This window comes from Mobula hypostoma, chromosome 2 (genome assembly GCF_963921235.1).
Source record: "Mobula hypostoma chromosome 2, sMobHyp1.1, whole genome shotgun sequence".
NCBI lineage: Eukaryota > Metazoa > Chordata > Chondrichthyes > Myliobatiformes > Myliobatidae > Mobula > Mobula hypostoma.
In genome coordinates, this window is record NC_086098.1 from 134,553,126 (window position 1) to 134,569,627 (window position 16,502).

Genomic DNA, 16,502 nt, shown 5'->3' on the forward strand with positions numbered 1-16,502 from the left:
ATGAAAGAGTTTCATATCTTTGGGATTTTTTTTCTTTTTTTTCCCCCGAGATCCTGTAATTGACGGTGTTTGCAGCCTGGTCTAGCTGTAAACTTCACTCAAGCCTCTCTCTCTAACACTTTCAATTACCTGCCTAAACTTCCTCACAGCATAAAGAAATCCAATCCTTTCTATTCCGATCTTCTCTATTTCCACTTCCCCTCTCCCTAGTTCTTCGGGAGATATTCTTCTCCTTGTATTTTATGTATGTTATCTACTATCCCTACCATCCATCGGGGACATTTATCAGGAGGGCGGCATACACAGGGCGCTTAGAATTATGTACTACGGATCCCAACCATCCAATCAGCCTCTTCATTGACTTTCTACCATTAGGCAGGAGACTACGTTGTATAAAAGCAAAAACAGTCAGGATGAGAAACAGTTTCTTCCCCCAGGCCATTAGGCTTCTGAACTCCCTGCCACATCGCATTCGAAATATCACTGGTTAATCTGTACCGTACTTTACAATATTTAACATTAATGCACTTAAATTTGTTATTTATGTGTGAATCATCTGTAGATTTTATACTTACCTTCCTATGTAATCGTGTGTTATGTGTACTACTGTGCTTTACACCCTGATACAAAGAAATGTCTTGTTTCTATATACATCATATGGTTAAATGCAATATATATGTATATAATTAAATGACAATAAAATTAACTTTCAGAGGACGAGGAAGGCACCTTGGAAAGAGGGAGCTCCAGTTGTGCAGCACACTCTCAGCACTGCACCGAAACGGCCCCATCTGTCCTTTCAGGTGGACAGGAAAGAAGTAAGCAAGTCTCTGTTCAATAATGAGCTTGTTTACCAATGTCACTGCAAAAATGCCAAGCAGATAATTATCTCACTGTTCTCTGTGGGACTTTGCTGTGTACATAAGTCGGTGCCATACTTTCCTACATTGCAACAGTTGCTGCACTTGAGAACACTTGAATAGCTGTGAAGTGTTTTGGCATGTCAGTTATCATGAAGCAATATCTAAAAGTAGGTTATTGATTTTTTTGTTCTGTTCTAGTTAGGATGGAAAGTTAACAGCACAGTTGAGATTCTTCTGGATGTCAATGCTCAGGAGTGTTTCCGCTGAAATGTATTTCCCATTTTGTTGAATTTTTTAACGACAATGATTGGCTGGAGGAACTTTGCCAATGTTTTGTGGAATAAAGTTACGCAGTTTGGGATATAAAAAAATACACAGCAATCACAAACTGGTTGCTGAACTTCACTGAAGTTACACCCAACATTGAATTAGCAGGCTGAAGCAGAATTACACCCAGCTCTTGAACATGTGCATTGTCCTATTTAGCTGCAATTGATTAATCCCATGGAAAAGTTTAATTTTTAATCCAAGCACTATTACACAAAATCTAAGATTCTGAAATTCTGAAATCTAAATATCTGACATTTTATTGTATGCAAACATTTATGTTTATACTAAATTTGAAAGAAAAGCAGAACTACTGTTGCATGCAAATGCACATTTTTAAAGCTTTTTTTTACTTGTGTGGGTGGCTAAAAGGAGAGAAAAGGTTATCTGCTACCTACAGAAAATTGTGACAGACAATACTGTCTGACCCACATCATTTAAATTTGTTAGGAACTTAATGTAAGCTGTTCATGCTTTTTTAAAATGATTTTAGCACTCACAGATCAACCCACTGTAGATTGGATAGTGCTTACAATGAACATATTTTGAGTAAGCCTAAGGTAGTGACAATATCCTTATATTGGATGGTGCTGTACCAGCTATCCACTTACTTTAAAAACTTTGTGGTGAAACACTTTTGAGCACAAGTCAGTAGGACAGGCTTGCACCAAATGTCCTGGAGGTCCTGGAGGCCTTGTTGGCTCTTGTGGGATAGTTCCATCAGTCATTTGGCAGAATGTCCCATCTGGAGTATTCTAAAATAAGCACCCTGACCTCACTTGGGGTAGCGGTCAGAATTGCCCTCTCTGTCGGATCTTTCTTGAGGAGCCAGAGTCTTAGTCCCACCACACACTGCCTTCTAAGTGGCTGTGGTGTGGATGAAATGGTTACCACCTCCTTGTGGACTGTGTGTTTGCCACGATGGTCTGGAAAGAGATGCAGTGGTATTTAAGGTTCATCCAGAGCAACTGCGTAACACAAGACTCCGATCTGAGTGGCTCCTGAGGACACACACTGCTGCCGGAGGGTCACAAACGCGGTGAAAGTCGCACTTTGATCTGCCTGAAACGGTTGGTCTGCAAGTGAAGATGCCAGCAAGTGATTGCTGCCAATTAGAAGAAAAAATCCAAAGCTCGGGGTTACATGGTGAGTAATGCAATGAAGCTCAGTGTCATCTTTGCAAAGGCAACAAACATTCTGTATTCTTGCTGGCACTGGACACAGAAGAAATGAGGCAGAGTAACAGCTTCTCAAACTTTTCACAAATGCAATGTTTAATGGACACTTGGATGTATTGTAAATAAATGTATTGATTTGCTTGGTATTGTGAATGAAGATGATCAAAGGTCCAAAATGTAGCACTGTTTTTGGAAAACATTATTATTATATTGTCATGCACTGTACGTTGCATCACTGACGTTTGCATCAATGCCTGTGGTTCCCCGCCTGACGGCAATTTTGAAACGTAGTGTAGAATGCTCTTCAGTACTTTTGAAAATGTAACAGGACCTTTGAAGACAAAATTATTCTTTTCTGCTGGGGATCTTTTACTTTGATCTATGTAAGCAGGAGCTTAATATATTGTACAACACCTTAAATAATCATCTATGGAATTAATTCTTTAAATTTAAATTTTCACCAGTTGTCTCTGTGTTACCTTTGGAAAGGAATTTAACTTGATTAACATCTGAAAGTAAGAACTGATTACTTTCAGGTGATTACTTTCACAACATTTCTCTATCTTTGATTATGCAGACTGAATATTAACCATGCTCAGATGATATCACCCTTCAGTCTATTTGACAAGGCGGAGTGGGAAGTAATGCTGGTGTTAAGTTGCATAGTTAAATCATGTATTAATGTTACATGCAGAGAGGGAAAAGCAATAACAAAATGCAGAATAAAGCGTTACAGAGAAAATACAGTGAAAATAACATAATTAGTAATTCTTAGAGACACAGAATTTAGATTTAAAGGAGAATATTTATAATGGAAGTTGTGAGACTAGGCAGTTTAAATGATTTGGCACAGACTAGATGGGCCGAATGGACTGTTTCTGTGCTGTAGTTTTTAATTAACTATGAACGTTTATCAGTAGATTTGCAGAGAGCAGCTTGCAAAGAGTTCACACCATTGAAACTGCTAAAGGTGATGAAATAACAATGAAGTTAATAACTTGCATTGTAATTCACATGGAAATCAAACATCCACTTCAGCATTCCAGTGTGGTGCAACTAGAAAAACTGCTGCCGTAGAGTTTCAGCAATCCATGGTTAATCCTATCCTGTGCTGCTGTCTGTGTGGAGTGTGCACATCCTCCTGCGTGACTGTGTGGGTTTCCTGTATGTGCTCTGATTTCATAGTGAGATACAGCACAGGAACCGGCCCTTCGGCCTACTGAATCGACACCAACCATCAAGCACCCACTTACACTAATCCTACATCAAATCTATGTTTTTTTTAATCCTTCCCAAACATTTATCAACTTCCCTCAGTTTCTACTGCTCGCCTGCACACCCGGGTGGGCAACTTACACTGGCCGATTAACCAACCAACTTGCACATCTTTGGGATGTGGGAGGAAAGTGAAGAGACTGGAGGAAACCCACAAGGTGTGTGTGTGTGTGTGTGTGTGTGTGTGTGTGTGTGTGTGTGTGTGTGTGTGTGTGTGTGTGTGTGTGTGTGTGTGTGTGCGCGCGCGCGCGCACGCGCGCATTGGGAGGTTAACTGACTACTGTAAGTTTGTCATCTTGTGTGGATGAGTGGTAGAATACGGGAGGGGGCGGTGCAGGGTGCAGTCTTTGAAGGGAATGTGTGGAGAATAAGACGGTCTAGAGCAGTATTTGTATATGTTGGGGTATCTGATGGTCAGCATGGACTCAGTGGTTCCATGCTTTTACACTCTATGACTCGCACGTACAGTGTTACGTCGCAGTTGCTCGCATGAGTCGTCTTCTTAAGGGCGCCCCGGAAAATTATTTATGGAGACACAGAGCAGAATAGTCCCTTCCAGCCCTTAGAGCCACACCACCCAGGAATCTCTGATCATGGGACAATTTACAATGACCAATTAACCTATCAACTGGACTGCGGGAGGAAACCAGAGCACCCGGAGGAAACCCACGCGGTCACAGGGAGAACGTACAAACTCCTTACAGGCGGCAGTGGGAATTGAACCCCAGGCTGCCTGTACTGTAAGGCGTTGTGCTAACCACTAGGCTACCATGCTACTGTAGATTCACACCTATATTTCCTTGGGAGTTTGAGGAGAAATGGTATGTCACCAAAGACACTCACAAATTTCTACAGATGTACCATGGAAAGCTTTCCAACTGGCTGCATCACCATCTGGTATGGTGGGGAAGGGCACTGCACAGGATTGAAATAAAATGCAGAAAATTACGAATTCAGTTAGCCCCATCATGAGCACTAGCCTCCCCAGCATCCCGGACAAGGAGCGATGCCTCAAAAAGGTGACATCCATCATTAAGGACCCCCATCACCTAGATGCCCTCTTTTCATTGCTACCATCAGGAAGGAGGTACAGGAGCCTGAAGACACACACTCAGCAATTCGGAAACAGTTTCTTCCCCTCTGCCATCAGAATCATGAATGGACATTGAACCCGTGAACACCACCTCTACTTTTTTTTGTACTACCTATGTAATTTAACTTTATACATTTTTTCTCACTGTAATTCACAGTTTTTACTATTATATATTGCCTCATAAATAATTTCACTACATATGCCAGTGATATTAAACCTGATTCTGATATTCAGAAACCAGGGAGCTGGTGTGTGAAATACCCTACTGTTCAAAAGGCTTGCAATAATAGTATCTTATGGGGGGGGGGGGGAGAACCAAGGTGGTATGTGGCTGAAATTTTAACACAGTAAGTAGCTAGGATTTGAAATGCACTGCTGGGAATTGGGGAGGGTGGGGCTGGTAGTAGGTCAGCTGTTGCTGTGGTAATGACGGCACATTCATTCACAGAACTGGGAAAGCACTCAATAGGGAAAACAGATCCAGGCGTGTGGGGAGAGGCTGTGGAAGTAGGACTAGCAGATTTGCTCTTGCATTGAACTGAAATGGACTCAATGACCTGAGTAACCTTCCTATATGCTACCTCTTTTCTTTGATTCTGTGGATCACTGACAGAGTCACCACTGAAACACAGTGAATAGTATACCAAACCTATCTCACAGATACAGCTTAAACTTCACAGATGAGGTTGGGGGATTCCAATTTCAAATGTAATTATTAGCAAATAGCCTTCAAATTATCTTTTAAATTGCAGTCTCATTCCCCTCCATTTTAATTATTGTGGGGAGTTAAAATATTTTATTATTCGTTGCCTTTTTCAACTCCCTTTCCAATCTTTTCTCTCCTTGTTCTGTATCTGAGCTGGCATAGAAGAGAGTGGTTGCCATCCAAATAATATAAGCTTATTTATGGGAAAGTTGCCAGGATTCGAGGGCCTGAGTTATAGGGAGAGGCTGGCAGGCTACAGCCTTATTCCTTGGAGCGTAAGAGACTTTTTTGAGGTGTGACATCAGGAGCAGCAAAGATTGGAGGATCGTGCAGGCTTTTTCCCCCGGGAAAGGGAACCAAAAACTACAGCACATTCGACTAAGGTGAGAGGGGAAAGATTTTAACAGCACCCAAGGAGGGAAAGATTTAAACGGAACCCAAGGAGCAACTTCTTCACACAGAAGGCGATGTGTATATGGAACGAGCTGCTAGAGAAAGTAGTTGAGGCAGGTACAATAACATCATTTGAGACATTTGAATAAGTATATGGATAGAAAAGATATAGAAGGATATGGGCCAAATGCAGGTAAATACCACTGGTTTAGGTAGTAAACATAAAAAAGTCTGCAGATGCTGGAAATCCAGATCAACACTCTCAAAATATTAGAGGAACTCAGCAAGTCAAGCAGCATCTATGGAAATGAATAAACAGTCGACTTTTTGGGCCAAGACCCTTCTTTGGGACACTTGGGTCAGCATGCAGGAACTGGGCCAAAATGCCTGTTTCCATGGTGTATGACTTTATCTGTTTTCCACTGAGGTTGGGTGAGACTACAACCAGAGGTCATGGGTTAAGGGTTAAGGATGACAGATGAAAAGTTTAAAGGGAAAAATGTAGGGAAACTTCTTCACTCAGAGGATGTACGAACTGCCTGTGCAAATGGTGCATACAAGCTCGATTTCAACATTTCAGAGAAGTTTGGATAGGTAGTGGATGGTAGGGATATGGAGGGCTATGGTCCCCATATAGTTTGAAGGGAGTAAGCAGTTTAAATGGCTTGGCACAAACTAGATGGGCCCAAGAGCCTGTTTCTGTGCTGTACTTTTCTATGACTCTATAAACGCTGAGCTGACATGAGGGTGTCTACTAACTTGACCCTTGCTATTCCTTTTGATGTCACATTTTCATAAGCAGTCCACCACAGGGCTTTCAAAGGAGAAGAATTTCTTTCCCCATATGAGGGTGGTGAGTCTTTGGAATTCTCCACCCAGCCCAGGGCTGTAGAGGTTTAACTGCTGAGTATATTCAAAGTGGACATCGATGGATTTTTTAGATTTTAAGTAATCAAGAGATGTGGAGTTAGCACTAGGAAGTAGTATTAAACTGAAGAACCAGCCACAGGGTCAATGAATGGTAAAGCAGAGGCAATGGGCTGAATGGTCGATTCCTGTTTCTGTTTCTTCTTTTCATAGAAAAACAATAATCTTGAAATCTGCTTCAGACTCTCCTTTGCTCATTAATGATTCTTTATCATGCTTTATTATGTTCTCCCCGTAACCGTGTGGGTTTCCTCCGGGTGCTCCGGTTTCCTCCCACAGTCCAAAGTCGTACTGGTTGGTAGGTTAATTGGTCATTGTAAGCTGTCCTGTGATTAGGCCAGGGTTAAAGCAGGGGTTGCTGGGCGGCGGCGCGGCTCAAAGGGCCAGAAGAGCCTGCTCTGTGCTGTGTCTCAGTAAATAAATAAACCAACAGAAATCTGCTCTTCTACCCAGTCTGGGGTGCACAACTCCACACTTACCAATGTAATTCACACTCCTCTCTCACCTCCATTCAGGGGAACTCAAGGGTAGACAATAAATGTTGGCACATCTACAACTCATAAATGAACTTTTGGAATGCGGACCCAGGGTTTAACCCTGCTCCCTGGTGCTGCCTTTGTGGAGTTTGCACAATCTCCCTGCGGCCGCACCGGTTTCCTCTGAATGCACTGATTTCCTCCCACTTTGCAAAAGCATGCTGGTTGGCAGGTTGAATTGGCCACTCTGAATTGCCCCTACTGATAGAATCTCGAGGGAGCTGATGGGAATCTAGGGAGAATAAAATGAGATTAGTATTGCATGATTGTAAACGCATACTTGATGGTCAGCATAGACTCAGTGGGCCAAAGAGCCTTTTGTTGGTTTGTATACTTCATCGACATTTAAATGGCACATGTGAGTGATTGTTGAAAAGATGCATACCCAGGGCCAAGCTCTCGTGTAAAAACCCCATTGAAAGTCCCTGGGTAAATGAAATGTTGTAAATGATTGGTGTTATTCATTCAACAAAAAGATTAAAACCTGCTTCAGTGCTGAAGGAGGAAGGAGCATCTGATGAATACATTACATGTCCCTGTGTTGGTATACTACCGCAAGCTCTTGGCATTGAACTCATGGAAATATCTGCAAATTTCAACATCTTGAAAATTCAGCAAGCTTCTTTTCTCACTTCCCCAGTTCAGATGATGGGTCATTCACCTGAAGCATTAGGGTCTGTTTGTCTTCCCATAGTTGCTGCTGAGTTGTTATTTGTGATATCCTGCTCTGAAACCAAGGAGGCTAAGGGCAGGATCACTGAGCAGTATAAATGTGAAGAGTTTAGACAGAGTAAATAGGAAGGACCTCTTTGCTGTAGCAGCGAGGTCACACATTTGAAGTAATTGGCAGAAGGTTTAGAGGGGAGATGCAGAAATAGACTATATTCTGCATTCTGTTACTGATTTTCTTTTCGTATTATCTCAACATACTTAACCACAGAATAATTTGTTTGATGGTCAGCAAACAAACCTTTTCACTGGACATGTGACAAGATTAAACTAATTACCATTAATTAGGGGTTAGAGTTTTAAACCCATTGGCTAAAAGTGTGGCAGAAGCAGAAAGCCACACCATAACTAAGTACTTGGTTATATGGCTCAGAATCAAAATCAGGTTTAATTCCACCAGCATATGCAGTGAAATTTGTTGTTTTTGCAGCAACAGTACATGCAATACATAATAGGAAAAAAACATGAATTGCAGTAAATATATGTTAACTAGTTAAATTAAACAAGTGGTACAAAAATAGCAATAAAAAGTAGTGAGGTAGTGTTCATGGGTTCAATGTCCATTCTGAAATTGGATGGCAGAGAGGAAAGAAATTGTTCCTGAATCGTTGAGTGTGTGGCTTCAGGCTTCTGTATCTCCTTCCTGATGGTAGCAATGAGAACAGGGCATGGCTGGGTGATGGGGGTCCTTAATGATGGATGCCGTGATTTTGAGGAATTGCTCCTTGAAGATTCCTGGATACTATGGAGGCTAGTATCCATGATGGTGCTGACTAAGTTTACAACTTTCTGCAGTTTATTTCGATCTCCAGAACGAGGGGTCACAGTTTGAGGATAAGGGGGAAGCCTTTTAGGACCGAGATGAGGAAAAACTTCTTCACACAGAGAGTGGTGAATCTGTGGAATTCTCTGCCACAGGAAACAGCTGAGGCCAGTTCATTGGCTATATTTAAGAGGGAGTTAGATATGGCCCTTGTGGCTAAAGGGATCAGGGGGTATGGGGGGAAGGCTGGTACAGGGTTCTGAGTTGGATGATCAGCCATGATCATACTGAATGGCGGTGCAGGCTCGAAGGGCCGAATGGCCTACTCCTGCACCTATTTTTCTATGTTTCTATGTTTGTGCAGTGACTCCCTCCCCCTCCCCCAACCCACCAGGCCACAACTAAATGGTGATGCAGCCAGCTAGAATGCTCTCCACGGTACATCAGTGGAAATTGGTGAGTGTCTTTGGTGACAAACCAAATCTCCTCAAACTCCTAATGAAATATAGCCAACGTCTCGACTTCTTTGTAGCTGCATTGATATGTTAGGTCCATGTTAGAGCCTCAGAGATATTGACAACACAGGAACTTGAAGAGCTGTAATTTATAGGATTATGGACCCACCATCAGAATCTGGGATCGGGCTCTTTCTCTACTAGTAGAGACACTATGGACTGAATGGTTTCCTTCCATGTGTGAAGCTGCCCTCGATCCAGGACTTATATGCATCTACAGTCAGAAAGTGAGCAAGCAGCATCATTGTAGACCCATCACACCCTGGACATCACCTGTTTCAACTCCTTCTTTCTGGTAGGCGCTTTAGATCACTGTATGCCACGACAAATAGGTACAAGAACAGTTTCTTTCTGTATGCCATCAGTCTTATGAACATTTGAATTTTAGTCTATTATAAACCAAGTCCACCTGTACATACACAGGTATACCTCATTGTATATAGTTCACGATTATTTGCACTATTGTTTTGTTTGCTTTTTGATTCTGTACAGCGAGAGCTCAGGGAAACCGGCATCAAATTCCCTGTATGTGTCCACATACTTGGCGGATAATAAAGGATTCTGATTCTGATGTTGGAACACTTCCATTTCTGCTATCAATAATGAATCTCATCTGTACCCACTAAGAAGAAGTTTCATGCATTGACAGAATTTATAGAAGGGAACCAGTAAGAAGGAAGGATTATTGGATACAAAACAACGATTAGCTGGAAGAACTCAGTGGACAAACAGCATCTGCAGAGGGAAAACATGTTAGTCTATGTTTTGGCTCAAGACCCTGCATCAGCAGTATGAGGGGTGGAGCAGAGGCTGGTAGGTGACAAGTGGAATCAGATGGGGAAGGGATAATGGGCAGATGGAACCAGGTGGGGGAGGGGGATGGGAACGGTCAACAATGGGAGAACAAAAAGGCTCTCGGCCCAAAATGTCGACTGCTGTCCCTTTCCATAGATGCTGCCTAGCCTGTTGAGTTCCTCCACCATTTTGTGTGTGTTGCGAGAAAACACAGTGGATAGGTCAGTGTGTGTGGGCACTGTGGATATCTTTGTGGGCTTTGTGGACTCTCTGACGGTGGTGTCTGAAAAGAAGATGCTGTCCAAGTTCCATGCCATCTTGGACAATGTCTCCCATCCACTACATAATGTACTGGTTGGGCACAGGAGTACATTCAGCCAGAGACTCATTCCACCGAGATGCAACACAGAGCGTCATAGGAAGTCATTCCTGCCTGTGGCCATCAAATTTTACAACTCCTCTCTTGGAGGGTCAGACACCCTGAGCCGATAGGCGGGTCCTGGACTTATTTCCTGGCATAATTTACATATTACTATTTAATTATTTATGGTTTTATTACTATTTAATTATTTATGGTGCAACTGTAACAAAAACCAATTTCCCCCGGGATCAATAAAGTATGACTATGACTAAAAGTGGATACATCCCTGGGAATCAAAGTGGTGGAGCCCAGGCCTGGGCCCAAGAGTGAAGAAAGACCTGAGGCTTGACTGATTTAAGTGCTGGGCCCAATTGGAAAGATCGGGTATGGGCCAAGTCGAAGTGGCAAGGCCCAATTTCAAGAGTGAGAAACGACCCAAGGTCTGGTCAAATTAAGCACTAGGCCAGATTGGAAAGGTCAGGGTGTCAGGGCCTGAGGCGAGGAATGGCTAGTCTTCAGCTTGCTGCTCCGCAAGGTTTACTCATCTCCGCACTGAACTGAGGCTGTGGCCTGCAACTATCGGGTTCTTGGATTGGCTGCAGTGACTGGCTTCATGGCTTTGAACTGACTTTCATAAACTTCAGTTCTGAATGTTACTTGCTTACTTTTATTGTTTGCACGATTTGCTTTTTTTTCTGCATGTTGTATGCTTGACGGTCATTTTTAGTGGGTTATGTTGGGTTTCTTTGTCTTGTGTCTGCCTCTGAGGAAAGATTGTATGGAGTATGCATACTATGATAATAAATGTACTTTGAACTTTGACCTGATGTGTTGCACCCCAGCCTAAATGGAAGACAAGGGAGGATATTTTGGGGCAAAGATTAATAAAAGGAAGAGATTAGTCGGAGGTAGTCAGCATGGCTTTGTTGGGCGAAAGATCCCATGTCACCAATTTGAATTTTTTGAAAAGATAACTGTGTGTATTAAAGAAGGTCTTCAATAAGGTCACTGACAAGTTCCCACAAGGGAGACTGTTTAAAAAGATTGGAGGCCATGGGATTTAGGACAAGTTGGCAAACCGTATCCAACATTGTTTGGTTAATAGGAGACAAAGGGTAGTGATCCTGTTATTTTTTTGTTATTGGAAGCCTCTGATGAGCAATGTATCATGGAGATTGTTGCTAGGGCTGCTACTGTTTCCTCTGTATATTAACTATTTGGATGTGAACATATCATCATCATCATCATCATCATCAGGTGCCATGCCCAGTTTGTGCTTTAACTGCCATGGCCCACACACTCCTGTTTCAAGTGGATCAATTCATTGGTATTCATTTCCAGTTCTCTGGCTGCTGTCTCCATCATCATTTGTCTTTGCCTTCCTCTTGCTTTCTTCCCTTCAATCTTTCCCATAATTACCGTGCATTCTAACTCCTCTTTCCTAATCACATGTCCAATGAAGTCACGTTGCCTTTTCATGATCTCATACCTTATTTCTCTTTTTGTGTTTGCTCTGTTCATGACAGCCTCATTAGATATTCGTTTTGTCTATGATATTCGTTGCATCCTTCTCAAAAACCACATCTCTGCTGCTTCAATTTGTTTCCACATGTTACTAGATATTGTCCAACATTCTGAGCCATATAACATAACTGGATAAACATAACATTTCAGTACTTTGAGGCAGGTTGTCATGTCTAGTTTAGTATTGGTCAGTATACTCTTCATTCTCATAAAGGTGTCTTTTGCCATCCCTATTCTTCTTTTGATGTCCATGTTGCACCTGCCATCTGATGTCACCCAGCTTCCTAAGTAGCAAAAGTTCTGTACTTGTTTTATGTCTTCCCCATTTATTCTCAGCCTGCAGATAGGATTCTCCTTCTTATTAGATATCACCATACATTGTCTTTTTGCAATTGATAGATAGACCCCTTTTTGCACTTTCTTCAACAACTAGATCAATTAAGTTTTGTAGTTCTTCCTCCGAATTTGTAATTAACACAGTGTCATCTGCATATCTAAAATTATTGATGTTTTCACTGCTAACTTTGATTCCCAAGATGTCTCTTGTTTTTAGTAATATTGTTTCACTGTACACATTAAACAAATCAGGGGAGAAAACACACCCTTGTCTAACGCTTCTCTTGATTTTCGTAAGCTGACTCACTTCTCCATCTATTCTTACAGCAGCAGTTTGTTCCCAGTAGAGATTTCTGATTAGGTGGAGGTCTTTCGAATCTAGATCTAGAGTTTCCTGTAATATTATTGTGCTTTACTTTATCAAATGCTTTTGTGTAGTCAATACAACGAAGGGTCTCGGCCTGAAACGTCGACTGCACCTCTTCCTACAGATGCTGCTTGGCCTGCTGCGTTCACCAGCAACTTTGATGTGTGTTGCTTAAAAAAAACTGTTGGGCGAACTAAAGAAATCGCCATTTTTCTTCCCAAATGTTCATCCGCCTGTACTATAGCCATTGACATTTGAGGTCGTGGCTCATCCGCCTTCTCCGTCATAAGTTCAGTTACTGAACCTGCCGGATCTGCCGTTGGCCTTCGCTCGTATCCTGAGCAGGAACCCTTGCAGGTGCTACCGTTCCGGGTCAGAGCGGCCCTGGGAGCAACGAATGACTAAGGGGTAACTCCACTTTCCCCAAAGCTCTGAAAGTCGCAATCACAGCCTCATCACTGGTTGCAGTTTAGAGTCATACCCAGGACTAATGTGAACATAACAGATACCATTAGTCCAACACAGTTGCAGGAATTGTTGATCATGAGGGGGATGGTTGTACCTACAGGGTGACCTTGATGAGTTGGTAAAAGAGGACCACAGCAATGAAAAATGGAAGTTAGTCCTGACAAGTATGAAATGTTGCACTGAGATGGACTAAAGTAACTAGAACATAGACAAATAATGTTAAGAGTATTCAGGAAAAAAGGCTTTGCAAAGGTGTTGGCACAGATAGAAAAGGTGCTGAGGGTGCATAGAGGATATATGCCTTCATTCGCCAGAGTGTAGGTAAGATTAAGGGAGTTGTAGAACAACTTTCTGTAATATTGTTTGGGTTGGAGCATTGTGTGCAGTTCTGGATAACATGTAAATATTACACCAGAGAGAGTGCAGAGGAGATTCACAGGATGTTGACTGGTGTGGAAAGTTTCAGTTATCAGCAGAGACGGGCTTGCCTGTGTTTGTTTTCCTTGAAGAGAAGGTGATTAAACAGCTGATTCGATAGAAATGCATGAGATTATGAGGGGCATAGATGGCTAGATAGTGGGAAATATCCCCTAAATCTCCAGACACCGCAACAAATTCTGCTCCCCTTGCAACCCACTCTTTCCTTTTCCCTGGCCACTCTCTGCAGCTGAAACCACACTGCTGCTAACCACAGTGACGTTTTCAACAAAAATGAACCTTGAACCTTGCACCATCATTAAAATGTTTCACAGTTTGATGGCTGGATGTTGCAGGTTAAGCAGGAAGGAATATAATTAAGGGTAATTTGCATTTAAAACCTATTAACACATCATGCCTGTAGCCTCTGACTCTGGAAATCTAGTATGCAACATCTTGTGCCAACAGTTCTCATTTTGTTTTCCAATTTCTCCATATCCCCTCTCTTCACTAACGTTGCGAATTTTTCCAGATGTTCAGCCCTGCTCTTCTGAACCACTGGCCTCTGACCATTTTCAGACTTAACCGATCCACCACGTGCAAGACTATCATCTGTTACAAAAGTCCTGGACTCTTAACCTCTCAATGCCTCTCTACTTTCAATCCTCCCTAAACATGCTCCTTGAAAGCTACATCTTTGATTGTGTATGTGGTGCCTAACCTTAACACCGTCTGGTGCAGCTTGGTGCCAACAATTTGCTGATGTGGTTTGGCCGATTTAAGTGCCAGGCCAGATTGTAAAGGTCGGGCTGTCAGGGCCAGAGGTGAGGGATGGGCCGATGTTCAGCTCGCTGCTCCGCGAGGCTTACTCGTCTCTGCGCTGAACTGAGGCCGTGGCCTGCAAATAACGGGCTCCTGGATCGGCTGCAGTGATGACAGGCTTCGGAGTTGTGGGCTCACTTTTGTGAACTACAGTTCTGGATGTTATTTGCTTACATTTATTGTTTGCACGATTTGTTTTCTTCTCTGCACATTGGGTGTTTGATGGTCTTTTTTAATGTGTACTATTGAGTTTCTTTGTTTTGTGTGGCTGCCTGTAAGGAGATGAATCTCAAGATTGTATATAGTATACATACTTCGATAATAAATGTACTTTGAATCACCTTGGGACATATTGCTTTGTTAAAGATGCTATACAATACACTGCAATTGTTGGCTGACAAGTGTGGGTGAGTTGCAAGAGTTGCAATAAGTACCATATCACAGCAACTTCAAAGAATGAGCAGTAACGGAAACTAGTGAGAAAAACAAAGCAAAAAAAAAATACAGGGCCACCAACTAAGGAGTAAGATTTTTGCTTGTGAAAACTAAATTCATTAACGATTCACCCAAACGTGGATCTGCCTGAGGAAGTCCACTAATACTGATTCTACAAACAGAAGCACTCATAAATCAGAATATAGCACGGGCATTGGCAAGATAATGAAGACTTAAAAGAAGCTGAAACATTACCACAGCTTTTGTGCATTAATGCTGATGGGTGGCCTTTTTATCTCAAGGTTCTTTTCCCTGGACTCTTTCATTTTGAAGACTGATTCTTTCATGAGATAAGCTCCCTAGAGTGGGAGGTGGGAGGGGGTGGGGTCTTTACCTAAAATGATAAACGCTGCTGTGCTTTTTGAAGATAGCATTTTTTTTTGCACCAACACTCATCCAATCACACCCAATTTCATCAAAGGAAAAATGCGTACTCTAGACATTTTTTGATTTGTTTTCCTGAAGTACCGAGACCATTGAACCCATTGCTGGGGATGGAGGAGATTTGCCATTTTAACAAAGGCCAGGATTCCTCCTGTTCCACGTACCTAAGCATAATTGAGAGTTTTTTCTCTCAGTTTGCTCAGGATCATCAGGAACAATACAAATACCTATGTCAGAATGCTGTTCATTGACTATAGCTCAGCATTTAACACCATCATTCCTACAGTCCTGATCAAAAAGCTACAGAACCCAGGTCTCTGTAATTCTCTCTGCAACTGGATCCTTGACTTCCTAACTGGAAGACCACAACCTGTGGAGATTGGAATTAACATCTTCACCTCGCTGACAATCAATTCTGGTGCACCTCAGGGATGTGTGCTTAGCCCACTGCTCTATTCTCTTGACACCCGTGACCGTGTGGCTAGGCACAGCTCAAATGCTATCTATAAACTTGCTGATGATACAGCCACTGTTGGCAGAATTTCAGATGGTGATGAAAGGGTGTACAGGAGCAAGGTATACCAGTTAGTGGAGTGGTGTCGCAGCAACAACCTGGCACTCAACGTCAGCAAGACCAAAGAGCTGATTGTGGTCTTCAGGAAGGGTAAGAAGAGGGAACACAAACCAATCCTCATAGAGGGATCAGAAAGTGGAGAGAATGAGCAATTTCAAGTTCCTGGGTGTCAATACCTCTGAGCACCTAACCTGCCCCCAACATATCAGTGCAGCTATAAAGAAGGCTAAACAGCAACTGTATTTCATTAGGAGTTTGAGGAGATTTGGTTTGTCTAATAAAACACTTAAAAACTTCTACAAATGTACTGTGGACAACATTGGCTGCATCACCATCTGGTATGGGGGAGGGGGGCTACTGCATGAAATCGAAGTAAGTTGTAAAGTTAGTCAGCTCCATCTAGACTCTGCAATATCCAAGATATCTTCAAGGAGCGGTGCCTTAGGAAGGCAACGCCCACCATTAATCATCCCCACCACCCAGGACATGCTCTCTTCACTCTGTTACCTTTGGGAAGGAGGTACAGAAACCTGAAGTCACATACTCAGCGATTCAGGAACAGCTTCTTCACCTCTGCCATCCGATTCCTAAATGGACATCGACCCCATGAACACTACCTCACTATTTTTTTATTTCTGTTTTTTTGCACTACTT

At 42.4% G+C, this 16,502-nt stretch overlaps 1 protein-coding gene across 2 annotated transcripts in view; it reads right to left on the reverse strand.

Moving 5' to 3' along the window:
* Positions 1–16,502, reverse strand: part of acoxl (acyl-CoA oxidase-like) — a 437,026-nt gene that overhangs the window by 53,635 nt on the left and 366,889 nt on the right. The window lies entirely within an intron of this gene.